General features: G+C 45.5%; 1 protein-coding gene and 1 non-coding gene across 6 annotated transcripts in view; one reads left to right on the plus strand and one right to left on the minus strand.

The window, feature by feature from the left end:
• Positions 1 to 219: 219 nt before the first annotated feature.
• TRNAE-CUC (transfer RNA glutamic acid (anticodon CUC)) lies at positions 220 to 291 on the minus strand. Its single transcript has one exon. It is a non-coding gene; the product is annotated as a tRNA-Glu (tRNA).
• Positions 292 to 521: 230 nt separating this feature from the next.
• NCOA7 (nuclear receptor coactivator 7) overlaps positions 522 to 14,220 on the plus strand; it is a 101,230-nt gene continuing 87,531 nt past the window's right edge. For 3 of the 5 annotated variants that reach the window (XM_069805177.1, XM_069805183.1, XM_069805181.1), the window contains exons 1-2: positions 522 to 632; positions 3,133 to 3,323. The gene's annotated coding sequence lies outside the window, so the exon portion shown is untranslated. Of the gene's footprint in view, positions 633 to 3,132; positions 3,328 to 7,664; positions 7,828 to 14,220 lie in introns of those variants that run through there. The other 2 variants (XM_069805180.1, XM_069805179.1) reach the window with 2 other exon arrangements.

The raw sequence follows: 14,220 nt of genomic DNA on the forward strand, positions 1-14,220 counted from the left end.
CTGCAGCCGGGCTCGCTTCCCCCGCACCTGCACAGGGCGCCGAGGCTTGGCACGCTCCCTCCGTGCGCGGCTCCTCCAAACTACCGCTTGCGTCTTAAAACTCGCTTCTGGGCAGCAGTCGGCCGATTGCTCCCTGAGCTGTAAGAGCAGAAAGAGAAGGGTGGAGAGAATTCTGAAAAGCGAAAGGGATAGGGAGGGGGAAAAAGGAAAAAACGTATCTTCCCTGACCGGGAATCGAACCCGGGCCGCGGCGGTGAGAGCGCCGAATCCTAACCACTAGACCACCAGGGATCCACGTAAACCACTTCCAATTCCTTCCTCAAGAGCTCACGCCCATAACCACGCCCCCGCGCCTCACCGCCCTGCTAGTTTCTCTTCTTCGCGCTCCCACCTCCCGGTCAGTACCAAGTCCCGGAGGCAGCTGGGTGTAGGGAGGGACGTTCCATTCCACCCCACGGAAAAGGGGGGGAGGGCGCCGGCAGGGTGGGGCGGAGGGAGGGCGCCTCAGGCGAGGCGGGTGAGGGCCCTCGCCGTGGGCGGGAGGTGGGATGGCGGCGGGACGGAGCGCCCGGCCCTGCCGTCGGTCCGGCGGTGCAGGAGCGGGAGCAGGCGTGCCCCCCACGGCGCGGCAGGCAAGAGCTGGGCGGCCCGGGCCTCGGCGGCAGCGGGGTTGTTTTTTCCTCGTTTCGTGTTGCCTGTTCCCGCTGTTCCTCACAGGACGGTCTCTCTGCGGGCCGTTGTGGCGGCTGCGGGCCGGGCCTCGTCAGCCGAGCGCTCTGCGCTGCAGACCCCGGCCGGTGGCAGCGTGCTGGTGGTGCTTTCCCCCGCTCCGTCGTAACTGCTTTTCAGGCAGGCGGTGGAGCCAAGAAGAGCACAGCTTCGCCGGTTTTCGGTGTTTGGTTTTGGGGGGAGAGGCGATCAGAAAGGCCTACCTCAGGTGGGAGCCCGTGGCTCCCCAGAGAAGCCTGACTGGCCTTGCGCTGCCAGGGCCCTCTTGCAGGATCGATAGGAATCTGGAACTTTGCTGCTTTTTGGTGAGGTTTCTCTGAGAGAGGAAACTGGAACGTTGCATCTTTTGGTGAGGTTTCTCCGACAGAGGAATCTGGAACGTTGCTTCGTTTGGTGAGGTTTTTTATGAGAGGAGTGGAAACTCTGCCGCGGATGCAGATTACATCTGCATAAGCGCTTTTTCTTCTGGCATGTTGATTTCATCGGCAAAGTAGATGTGTGAGCCGTGATAGCTGAAGTAATTTTCCCTGTTTAAGCAGTGGCCATAAAATAAGAGGGCTTGCTCTACACAAGCAAATTCTCTAGTTCTCAAACCCTCTGCCTCTGAAATGCATTATATATGAAACCTTTTCCCTGTTAAGATAGATAAGATTCAGACTTGATGCTTGTGGGATATGCAAATATGCCTTAGCTTATCTTGAAAAGCTTTAGAGTCTGAAAGCAAACTTAAGGAGACCTCTTTCTTCAGGGATGTACTGAGGAGGTTTAGGTGTTTGGTTTCCATCTCACCAAAGTCCCTGTTCAGCCAATGGTTCATTTCATGCCAAACCTTTCACGGTGGCAGGCTTGAACAAAATGTGTATCTCGATTGTGATGGAGCTTTCTTTTGTCCAGTGTGAGCAATTTTACTGTGCAATGATGTAGATAACTTACAAAATGTGAGGTTCCCATCAGGCCCTATTGGATACAGTCAGATACCTGACATACTGCAAGAACTGCGCTTGATATGTTTAGTGATAGCAGCTTCTTTGGTAAGACGAGGCCATTTCAGTCCCTGAGGAGACAAAGCTGTGGAGCACTGGAGACAGAGCACAGCTCAAACTGAGGTACCACCAGGGCCTGAGGCGACTGCAAAGAGGGGGACGTGGTTAGGTGGAAGAGGTCACCTGGTCCCAGCAGGTAATCTGTGCCCCTTGTTGAAGAGCAAGGCAAAGTGGGACCTGGTTTCCTGTAACTATGAGCCAAGGGAAAATTTGCTGGTGCAAATGTAGGTATGATTTTGGCCCCAGAACCTGCAAGGAACACCAACCAAATATTAAGGTGGTTCTATACCACAGAAACTGAGCTAGCTTTAAAGGAGTTTGTATGCTTCACTAGCTCCGTGGTTAAAAGCATAGGCTTCCCCACCCTGGATGCTTCTCAGGTGGGTTTTGGAGGGGTTGTGACTTCTGTGCTTCCATGGCTGTGATGCTAGCAGCACTTGAGACAGCTAAGTTAAAACTAGGGTAGGTCCACGTCAGCTGCATTTGGAGTGCTGAAGACGCGTGTTACAGAAGGGTCGTTGCCACTCTTTGTTCTTAGAGTACCTCTGTTGTGCGACACCTCAGAGGAATGCAGGGGTGAGCCCCCCAATTCTTAAGCTGCCTGAGTGACAGAGACAAAATATTCCCTCCGACAATTTCAGAAAAGTAGCTGACCCTATGAAAGAGGGAATCTCATGGCTGATGGCAGGGTGAGCAAACGTGTTTCATCCACGTCTTAGGAAAGTGTTAGATGTAGAAACAAATAATTCCTGCTCTGTTATCATATAATCATAGAATAGTTTGGGTTGGAAGGGACCTTTAAAGGTCATCTAGTCCAATCGCCCTGCCATGAGCAGGGACATTTTCAACTAGATCAGGTTGCTCAGAGCCACGTCCAACCTGGCCTCGAACACTTCCAGGGATGGGGCATCTACCACCTCTTTGGGCAACCTGTGCCAGTGTTTCACCACCCTTATCGTAAAAATATTCTTTGTTATATCTAGTCTAAATCTACCTTCTTTTAGTTTAAAACCATTAGCCCTTGTCCTATCGCTATGCTTGACAATTAGCAAGTTATTTTCAAGATGTGTAATGTATCATACTAAATTTCTATTACCCAGTGAAAGGGTCGTTGACGACAGCTGTAAGAGTAGTGAAAACTCTAATGTATGTACTAGAGAAGTTTCACTGAAATAAGAAATCTTTTCCTGGATGTGAACCCAGGTTGTGGAGTGCGGGGGGCTGACCACTAGACCACCAGGAAAGCAGCACCGAGAGTCATATGCTGTCTAGTTATTTTTAGAAATAGCTTTCTTTTCTGTACAAGTCATGTGCACTGACAAAAGATTATGCCTCTTCTGTGGTTTCCTATATCTGATAGAGAAACGCATCAGTGAAACTGTCAGCGATTCAGCCTCCTGCCAGCGCAGAAGCAGCCAGTGCCTGTGCCTGCATCCCCGCGATGCTAGTTGGAGAAGAATGATCCTCCTGAAAGCGCCAGGGAAGGAATGTCAGAGGCCGATGTTTCTTTTCACTTAACACAACGGAACGGCAGTGTGTCAGTAAAACCAAGTGAGTAACATTCAATGCTAGAGGTACTGTGCCCCAGCTTTCAGAGTTTGGTATGCAAAGCTGAATTTTGGAACCTGAAAAATCAGAGCGATTACTTTAAATGCAAGCTGTAAAGCAGCACGCAATTAACTTGTCTGTTCCATATGAATATATTACATTTTATTATTACTTTAATTTGCCATGTTAATTGATGTGTGACAGTAGGTTTACTATGTGAAAACAACTAAGAATAACATCAAAGTAATGTGCTAATTTACTGAAAGTATATTATTTGGGTATGCTTCTGCTATATAATGGTAAGTACAAATTGTCTTTAGTACCTGGCGTACATGCTTCAGCACTAGTGAAAATCCTTGATTTGCACAGAAGCTGTAAATGCTGTTTATAACTATGTGTAATGTCTGCATTTATCACTCCTCTCTTCCCTCAACTGTGTATTTCATCTGGAAAGTCTTGGCATTAACTTTTCTTCTTTAAGTTAGACAGCTTTAAAATGTACATCATCCCAGTTTCAGGGAGGTGTAGAGGAGAGGGAAGGAAAAGATGATGCACGGTCTTTTGCTGTTTTATGTTTAATTTCCATGTATGGTCAGAATGATTACTTAACTGTTAGATTATAATGATTTTCTGGGGGAAAAATACCATTGTGGTTTATATTTCTTATATCTACTTTCACCATAATAGTGTTCTTATGGAAAGAATCTAAGGAAAGTCTCAAAAGGCGTTGTCCAAATGTTACAGCAGTTCTGATACTCCTAGCTCCAAGATCATCTTCCAAGCTGTACAGTGACTTGCTCTATCTTCTTGTATTTTAATTTAAGTAGGGCTAGAGGGCAGTATGTGAGAATTTGCAGTGTCATGTCTTAATACTGTGCAGACTAGGCATTCACTATTAAAGAAAATATTTTAAAGATCCTGAAGAAAAATGGGGGAGTAACTCACCAGCAATACTTTTATAAATAATTGTACAAGTTCTTGTATTGTTTTCCTTGATCTTCTGTTCTTCCCCTGACACCATATTTGGTCCAGGAGAACCTGTGTCAGCTTTTTTTCTCTTAGCCTGTGCTAAAATGTACGTGATTCTGGGGTTTGGGATAAGGTATGGCGGTGGGGTGTCCACTGAGCTCAACAAAATATCTTAGTTGAAACAAATATGACTTTTTTTATCATCTCCTCATGTATCTCAGCAGATTCCTTTTCTTTTAGTCTTTCTTCTGCAGAGCATTTTGGAAGCAACTTCTGGTTTGCTCTACTAGACAGTAGAAACAGGTGCACAGAATCAGTTATTAGGGGAGAACTTCTTATAAAAGTTTCAAGCTGCGGTCTCTTTCTCTGTCATTTCTGTGAAACTTGTAGAAATTTTCAGTAACTCGGTCAAATTGAGTTATATCCAGACAATCAATTCAAAGTTACAGGGTTAGTTGGGGACACTCAGAAAATTCATCATTACATAAACCAAAGAAACTAGGCTAAAAATAGCAATGTATTGTTACAAAAGTCAACCCCCAGTGCATGGTAGGATCAAGCAGAGCCTCAATTATGCATAAAAGTCTGCCTATATGAAACCTATTTTGTGACTACTTCATGGTGAATAATTGTAAGAGTAATTGGGGAAAAAACAGGATGACTGCTAATGGCAAAAGAAAAGATTGGTGTCACCTTTATTTTATACCTTTTCAAAACTGGACTGTTACGGTATTCAAGCTCATCAGTGTAATGATGGCAGGTTGTCTGTCTTAAATAAATGAGCTATAAGCTAACAGTTACAGATGTTAAAAAAAAAATTAATTACGTGAACCACACATGAGCAACACGGTATTTTTTTATATTAGCGTAAGCTGATCTGAGTGCAGGCCATAAACTTCTTGTCAGTACTTCTGACAATTTTTTTCTCTGTAATGTATGCAGCTCTATATTCACTGAAGTGCGTATTGTGGGAGATCAACCCCTATTCAAACACTGTACTTAAGTATCCCAAGTCTATTCTGTCTTCCATGTGTTATTATACATGTGAGTTTGTGTGAGAAGTCTTTTTCAAGGGTCAAAATTCACAATTTGGTAGTGATTAAAAAAGCAAACTTGTATTTTATCTCCATCAGAATAGTGCAATAAGTGATAAACCAAATGTGCCCAATCCTGAAATGAATGAGCGACATGAATTTAAGATTTTCTCAGATATTCTAAACATTGATATCACAAAGACAATTAATAAAATGATGTTAGATCATTAGTATTCAAATCAGTTGCCATGGATCCTATTGCCACGAGAAAGAGCAAACCATTCAGACCATCTTCTATCCTCTATGCTATAGAGAGACCCAAACTAAACTTTATTTCACAGGTTTTATTTCGAAGGTGATGTGTGTGTATATAATCGTTTTAACAGGTAGTCAGGCATTACCTCTTACTTGCAAACTCAGTAAAAGAAAATGGTACATTAGATCCCACTCACACAGTTTCTTGCAATGACATGAAGTCTGTGGGTTGAGCTCCAGGCAATAACCCACAGTGCTGTAACCAGAACTTGTATGATGCTTCTGTTCCAGCCCTAGCCTGCTTATTCTGCTGCTCTGACAGGAGCTTGAGTGATTTCTTCCCCATGCCAGTAGGCTAGAATATATATTTGAAATGCTTGGGGCAATGTAAATACTGTAGAAACTTGTAGTTTCTTTGTCTGCTGTGTGGAATCTATGCATTGTCCTCACAGAGCTTTCTACACAATGCAGTAGAGGTGCTTGGAACAATGATGGACAGTGAACTGGTACATTAGGACAGAGACAGCTTTTCCTGGAGCTAAAATAAGGTGTTAGTCACTGTCATTGTTGTGCAAATTCAGCTGAGAGCTAAGTGGGTTTTCCACACTTGGATGGATAGGGCTGCATATCTTCTACTGCAATTTGGCAAATCTAAAAGAAGTCAAGTAAGCGCCACTCATTTAGGTCTGCAGTTTTCTTCCTCTTTTTTCCCCATTTTGTTACCTAAGCAGTACTGGAGGAGTACCTGAGAGCAGGGCCCCATTCTGTGCTGCATTGGAGAACCCTCATGCCAGTGAGGTCTTGGAGATTTTAACCAGCGTAACTTTGGGTTTGCCTGTCTGTTGCCCGCGTAATAATATAGATACAAGATGTAGTAACTACAGTATGCTATCAAAATGTATCCTCTAAGCAGGAGAGTATGTTTTAAAAAAAAGATCTGTACCTTGTAAAATAAACTGTTTTGGAGGAAAAAACCAAACCAACCAAAACTGATGCAAACTTCAATTTTAGCTGGAAGTAGAGCAGCAAGTTTTGTGGAGGAGTGGAGATGGTTATTGTCCCCGTGCTGACACTGAGTCGTAGAAGGCACATGCTACGGGTAGGGCAGTGGTAGTGGTGGGAGGTGGCTGTGTGTCCATATTGGAGTTGCATTGGGTCCTGAAATTGACACAAATGATTTTGAAATGGATCTTTAAGCAGCTGCTGGGTTAAAAAATAGGCTGTTGACAGATACCCTTCTTAGTTAAAACTTGTTGGATGTGTAACATTATAACTGCTAAGAAAAATGGTTCTGATGTTGAGACACCTGCGCACCACTTGCTATTTTATTTTTGCACATTCTTTTAGTATGTGTATGTATACGCTTTGCGTTTTAGTTTATGCAGGTATCTACCTATCTTCAGGCTTTTGAACTGCAGAATTGGGGTTTAATGGTGTTACGATACCGTGGGCCTTTCCCTAAGCTTTCTGCTCTTTTGGAGCTGGTTACTGACCGAAGGAGGGAATAGGAAGCTGTGTCTTGTTTAGGCCAGCCGCAAACGTCTGGAAGGGTTACCTGGAGTTATCTCGGGTAAGGGAATGGAGTTCCTGGTACCTGTAGCGGGTTTTGGGGGTTGGGCGAGGAAGCCTGCGTGCTGGCAGCGTGGCAACAGCAGATCCAAGTTCGCACGGTTTTCAGTTTCCCAGGGATCTCAAGGCTTTGCTTAACCTCCATTTCCAAAACGGGCTGTTTTGTTTCAGTACTGCCCTTGAGAAAACTCCTCTCTGGAGGCAGAGCCCGACGCTTGCGCTTTATGAAGAAACGCTCCGCGCTCGGCTTTTTTTTTTTTTTGGCCCCCAAGACAGACCCCTTTCCCCAGCACAGGGCTTGGCGGCCCCGCACCGCGCCGCGGGGGGCGGGTGGGTGCCGGGTTCCGTGAAGCGGCCGGGGAAAAGCGCACCTTTCCCTTCTCTTCCCTCCCCTCCCGGGCCGCTGCTCCGCTCCGAGCCCCGCTGCCGGAGCGCTGCGCCCTGCCGGCCGAGAGCCCGCCGACCCCCGGCCCCGCAGCCGGCCGGGAGGCGGGATCGGCGGGGCGGGGCGGAGAGCGGCGGGGCTGGCGCTGCTCCGGCCGAGCGGGGAGCGCTGCAGCCGGCGCTCCCGCAGCCGCCTCCTCCCGCCGCCGCCGCCGCCGCCGCCGCCGCCCGGTAGCGGGGCCTGGGCACCGCACCGTGCCGCGGGGCCGCCATGCCACCGCCCGCCCGCCCTGCAGGTGCGCGCCGCGGGGGAGGCCGCCTTATTTTCCCGTTTACGCCGCGCCGAGGGGAGGGCGGCGGGCGGGAGCGTCTGCTCGGCCACGGCCTTGTTGCCGGGCGGGGGGTGCGGGGGCCGGAGGGGCCGTTTGCCTGCTCGGTTCGTGGGGGGAGGTGGGGGGCGGCCCCGCGCTGGGGACGCGTTTCTGCTGGGCGGTTGCGGGGGGGGGGGGCGGTGGTGACCTGCCCGCCGCGCTCGGGGTGCCGGCGAGCCCCGGGTTTCGCCTCTGCTGCCGCCTTGAACCGGCCGGGGGAGCTGAGCGGATTGCTTTGTTGGCTTTCACGGCCCCAAAGCTCATTTATTTCCTCCCTCCCGAGATCTTGGATGACTTACTGGAATGTTCCAGGCTCGCTCGCTCTCTCTTAATTTATAGTTTCAGGTTGTCATGAGTAAGAAGCGCTGACGGGGGCCAGAGGTGTGTTAGTAACTGATTTGTGTCTCTCTAATCTGGGCAACGGACTTTCCGTGCCTCGTCGTACGCTACTTCGGAGTTGTTTTTCAGCTGCAGGGGCTTACCTGCGTGTTGGTGATGCGCGTGCAATATTACAGTGCTAAAGGATGCAGTAACTGTTTGTCCTCTAGGTGATGAAATAAGATGATGAACGCTTAGACTCGGTAGCAGGGTTTTACCATGTGTTTACGTTATACGCCACAATTATTGTTCTCCCGTTAAGCAGTCATACATTTCTTGTATTAATGCGTAATGATGGACTTTTAAGACGGGTAGGTGCCCATTAATTGATTATGGTTTGCCTCAAATGCTGTGACCCAGACTAAGGGCCTGTGTTTGGATACTTACAATGCATATTGGTGAACTCTCCCAGCATATTGAATCAGCAAGTGTTTACATAGTGTGGAAATCATGTGTTGCTAATATTGTTCTTTTGGAGGTGTATGTATACACACGCAGAGTTCAGAAAATTAATGGGGAAGGCAGTAGAAAATGCCAAGAAAAGTATGCGTACGTATATACTTTCTGAATGAAAATTACTTTATCAGAAATATATGTCTTTAAATGTAAGTCATGGTTAAAAATATGTAAGACCTAGTGCATTTTAGGCTGCTTTCTCTTTCATTCTTTTACCTGGAAGATGTCCATAAATATACACAAAATATTTTAAGGATGTAAACAGGCAAGTAATGTTGGTCCTGTGAAGAGTTGTATCGAAGCTGTTGGGACTGCTTGTAGACAAAATGTTGTCTGACGGCTTCCCCCCCCGGCTTTTTTTTTTTTTTCAATTTTTTTCCTTTTTTTCAAATGTTTTCTTTTTTTTTCATTTTTTCTTTTTTTCAAGTTTTTTCTTTTTTAATAACAAATCAAAATCTTGAGCTTGAAAGGAAATTGTACGCTTCAGTTAAATTCAGTACCTTTTTTTCTTGTTGTGTGTTATGTTAGGAAAAACAACGCTTCTAGAAATACTGATTTGTCTAAGTCAGTTGTGAGGCACAGTCTCTCAGTCTTGCTCTTTGCCTTTGCCCAGTGTCTTGTTCTCGCTGCACCAGCAGCCACACTCCCATTTGGATTCATCACATCTACTGCCAAAATGATAAGTGATTCCCTTTGAAGTGACTTAGAATTGATTGGAACAGTTGTCTTCTTATTGTATAGGAATGTGGCTTTGTTGATTTGTGTATCCAGGATTTTGAAAGAGAAGAGTACAATTGGCTGGGGATTTGCTCTAGTAAATATTTGGCTAGCTTATGGTCCTGACTTCAGTGGACAGCTTGCAGTGTTAGGGAGTAGGTTCCTCTATTCAAATAAAGGTGAATTCATTGGGAGGTGATTTGGGTTGGAGAATAACATTTCTTCAGAAAGGTTATTAATAAAATTGTGAGAATCCTATAGATGGGTGCTGCAGCCAGAGTGGCTCCCTGCAGTCACCCATCTGGGTAAGTGTTTCAAAGGTGAGAAATTAGCATGAGCCTCTGCAGCATGATCTGACACAAGAAGTTACTGCTCCAGGTAGCTGGAGATGTTCACAAATGATAATTATGATGGAAATGAGGGATGGAGGGACTCAATTTCCCTTTGCTTTCCAGTAGGCATTGAAGGAAAGCTGGAATATAACCAATGTCGAGAAAAATGGTAAAACTGCCTGTCTGGCAGCTGGGTTGTCCCCTCTGTGTCTCAGCAGGTGCCTGACACAGCAGCAGGCAGTCATAGTCCTCGGCTCTACTGGCAGGGTGAATCTAGTGTCATCACCCAAGAAGCAGCAGACTGACAACTCTCTTATTCCTCATGATCAATAAGCCAAAAAAGTCTAAGGCTTTATGGGTACAGCTCTTGTTTTAGTGAGGTATCAGCTCGCTGGTGTAGTCATTGACAGTGGGGATGGCTGCCTGCCACAAAGTTGGTGGTTTCTCGCTCCCTGCTGTGAGGGAGCTGGGCCTTGGGATCTGTGCCCTTGTGGAGGAAAATGCACGAGTCACGCTGCCGCTGCTGCCAGTTTGTCCTGTGCGTTAAGATTGCTTTCCCCAAAAGAGAAAACGTAACGCTACAGCTGAGGAGTGAAGTCAGTGTTAAGAGCACTCACTTAGGTGGCCTCCTTTGACCGGGAAGAAAAGCAGGGTAGGAGAAACAAGTTTTCACATTTTATTATGTTTTTTAAAAAATCTGACTGGTTTCCTTATTCCCATGTCATTTTTCCCTAGCCGGATTCATGAAACAGTGAGGCAGTGACAAAATTCACAGCAAGCTAGAGGAATTATATTCCCCCCGCAAATGTGATGTTTCAGATCGATTCATTAAACACGTACATGGCAGTATTCTTTTTTTCCCCCTTTTCTTGGCAAACCCTTCTGATTGTAGGCAGAAAGCTATCCTTCTTTGTTCTTGATCAAAATATCTGGCGGTTGTGAGTGGCTGTGCTGCTGCTGTAAGGTGTCTGCTATGAACTGTTTGTTCAGTTTTGGGGAGGGCAGCACGCTGCAGCGGGGCAGGGGGCTGTGGTTGTTTATCTGCAGGTTCTCCTCTGCTTGCCTGCAAGGGCAGGGTGCAGGCAGGCTTCGTGGGGTCTGTCAGTACTTCCTGATGGGTTGCAATGCAGAAGGTAGTAGTAAGTGCCAAGAAGGGTGAGTTACTCTAGGTGCAGTACTTTGCTCTTGCACCTGTGCTGCTCCCAGTCTCTGACCAAGCTTGGAGAAATAGTACCAGTATTTCAGCTTAGTACCGTATAGCATCCTAGTGACGTATGTGTACTTATTTGAGACGTAATGATTTGTCATGGCACCACAGTTTATCCTTTAGGAAGACTTCTGGCTTAGACTTGAGCTCTCGGTGGATAGAGTACTCATCATAATCTTAGGAAGTCTTTCTGATTATTATCTTGTTTTCAAGATGCGAGCTGTGCTTTCAGTTGCATGCCTCAAATTCCATGTGTTGTGTGGTCCTATGGCATTGTCAGCTAGATGCAGCTGTTCCTGCTCTCAGTTATACTGTCCCCTGTAGTACTCATGCCTTGTAATTAAGCATTAGGCCTCCTCTGGTATGCTACACGTAGATCCCACTGAGGTGCCACTTTTTTCCTTTTGTTGCCTTTCTTATGGCTACTATGTATGCTTTAAAGGTTTGTTTTTCAACATCCTTTTTGAAATGCAGGTTGTATGACTACCCGTCATATTTAAGTAATGGTGATATCAACCTGGTTTAGAGGAACAGAAAACATCCAAGCTAAGCAGGGAATTATACCTGTTTATACAGGCAAGATTTGCGTTTACCTTTTGGTTACAGTGTCAAATTAGGATTGTTTATGTTTCATTCTGCGTTCACTTAGCAGGATTTAAAAGCCTTTTATTAATAGCTACTAATTTCTAGAAAGGAAATTTTCTTACAGTGGTCTCACCCACTAGTGACTGATTTTGGGATCTTCCCATAGTGTTTCTGTAGATATCTGAGAGACATTTCCCTAAAATTGAAGACTCCCTGGACAGACAAAGAGCTGTCCCAGTGCAACAGTTAGAGGAAATCACAGCTTTGTTTTACAGAAGTTCACAGCGAGAGCTACTGCTTCCTTGAACTCAGCCTTATCTTAAGAAAAGGTAATTTATTCCCTGACTCATTTTTCAAGTAAATTTAACCTTTTCTAACAGTGCGCTCTCTATCTGCTGCTACTCCTTGTCTGTTTTTTTCTGCGTGCTGTCCCACATGCCATCTGTCTTATTTTCTGGTTTGTTTTCTTTTTAAATACTCTAAGCTAATGCAGTAGATAGAAGTATGAATATTTATGAACCTTCACTGCCACCTTCCTTCCCTCTGAGGGGAAGAGGTGTGGATGGCTTCCTGCCAGGTCGGATGATGCTGTGATTGCAGAAGCTAATTGGGATCTGCCCAGGTTGTTACTTGGAGGGGATGCTACAAGGAACAACTTGGTATTGTCAGTGGCTCAGCAGTGCTTGCATGCTGTGTCAGTAGTCACTGTGCACAAATAATGTAGTAGGTAGCACTAGTCTATTGCTGTAGTTAACAGTCTCATGGTCGAGTAATGCCCCAGTCTGGTGGCAAGGGCTTTATTTTACCGTCAACTTAAGAAGTAGCATTTTATAATGCTTTTTAAGTAGCTGTACTGATGCCAGAGACCTGGGCGCTTCTGATAAAGCTGGGTGTAATACTGTATGCTTGTTTTCGTAGCTGTAACAAGTTCGGCAAAGATTTGTAGGCCAGAGAGTGGCTTGATTTTTTCCTTCATGCTTTCTCACAAAGGTTCAGATAATTCAAAGGAGCATTGAAGAGTATAATAAAGTAATTTTACACATTAAGATTATTTGTATGATATTTAGAATATATATTAAAAAGAAACTCATCACTTACAATATACAAGCAATGTTTGACTTTTTGTACTCCCTTTTTTTCCATCCTCGTTGTTGATCAAACCTTTTGCAGTGAAGCTGGTGAAGACTGGTAGCTAAAGGTAGCAGCTATGATAACTCATGACATAAAATCCAGGCAAGTTCCACCTGTCCCAGCTCCAAAAGCTTCTGAAATGCCAATGTTGCCCAGTAGATGCGTGGTACAAGTGGTAACATCCTGGTGACAATGGGTGGAGAACCCAGGAGATAAAACTTTGACTCTTACTTTGTTACAGAACAGTGTGCTGAAATGTGTCCAGGTATGTGGTGAAAGATTGACTTTGCCTGCTGTAAGCCAGTCACTTGTGCAGATATGGCCCAAATAATTAACAACTGTGCAACAGCTGATGAACATGAAAGTCCCCTTACTGCCCAGATCTGTGAGCTCAAGTAGCAAGCAGTCTGAGTAGTCATCAGAGCAGTTAGGAGATGGACTTGATGATCTTGAAGGTCTTTTCCAACCTAAATGATTCTATGATTCTATGAATTCGGAACCACAGAAGAATGATGGGTAGCTTTTTGCCAGTGTCGTTACCCAGTCCTTGTGCTTAGGTATCAGCTGAAGAAATTTCATTTGACTTACAAGTAATTTGTTTTTTTGTTTTGTGGTTTGGGTTGTTTTGGTTTTTTTTTAGCGTATGGTGCTGAGCTGTATTGGTTAGGTATGCCTTGTTGTCAGGGGCAAGTAGATGGTGGGAGGTGGCTGGCATCATCTCATCACTGTACAGAGGCTAGGCAGGAACTTGTGGTGGCATCTAAATTTGTGTCCTGCTACAGTCATGCTTACAGGATGGAAAGTAAGATTTCCTGTGTTGGCCTAGTGCCAATGTGGTTGCTCATTGGGGCACATTTGTTTCCTTTATATACAGGAGTTCTGGATTCCTTAAAATTGAGCTCTGCTGCTAACTGATCACTCAGTGGTTAAATTTTTAAGTGGGTTATTTGTTTTGAAAATTGGATTTCCCTTTGTAATGCATTAGTTCTGTTAGTACAAGTAACACATTGGTTGTAATGAAAAGAGATTAAGCAGCTGGAGATTAGTTTTCTTTTCTCCTGCTCTGTTGACACTGTGCACTTGACCCTATTGTGTAAGTAGTAAGTTTCAGTGTTTTGTCAACTAGTTGTGTCCTTTCCTGAGCCCTGCTCTGGTAGTTCCCAGTCCTGGGCTGAGCCTGGCAAGTAACAGGCAGGTTTTACGGGAAGGGGACTAGATACTGATCTTGAGACCAAAATGGTACAGCAAATATAAGAAATCCAGAATCTTCTACAGGGACGGTGGGAAGAGCAGGTAACATAAACCCCAGGAAACAACCAGACCTTAGGCAGTGGCATGTGTTGGAGAATTCTCCTGGGCTCCAGAGATGGTGAGCTGTGGAAAAAACACTGCGCCCAGGAGAGCGGTTCCTAGCCCTTCTGCTCAACTCTGAGCATGCTTCGGATTAGGCTTGTGAGAAGAGCAAGGAAGGTGCATTCCCTTTCTTGTTTTCCTCCTGGGAAGGAAATGCAG

The sequence above is a fragment of the Haliaeetus albicilla genome, chromosome 17 (assembly GCF_947461875.1).
Source record: "Haliaeetus albicilla chromosome 17, bHalAlb1.1, whole genome shotgun sequence".
Lineage (NCBI taxonomy): Eukaryota > Metazoa > Chordata > Aves > Accipitriformes > Accipitridae > Haliaeetus > Haliaeetus albicilla.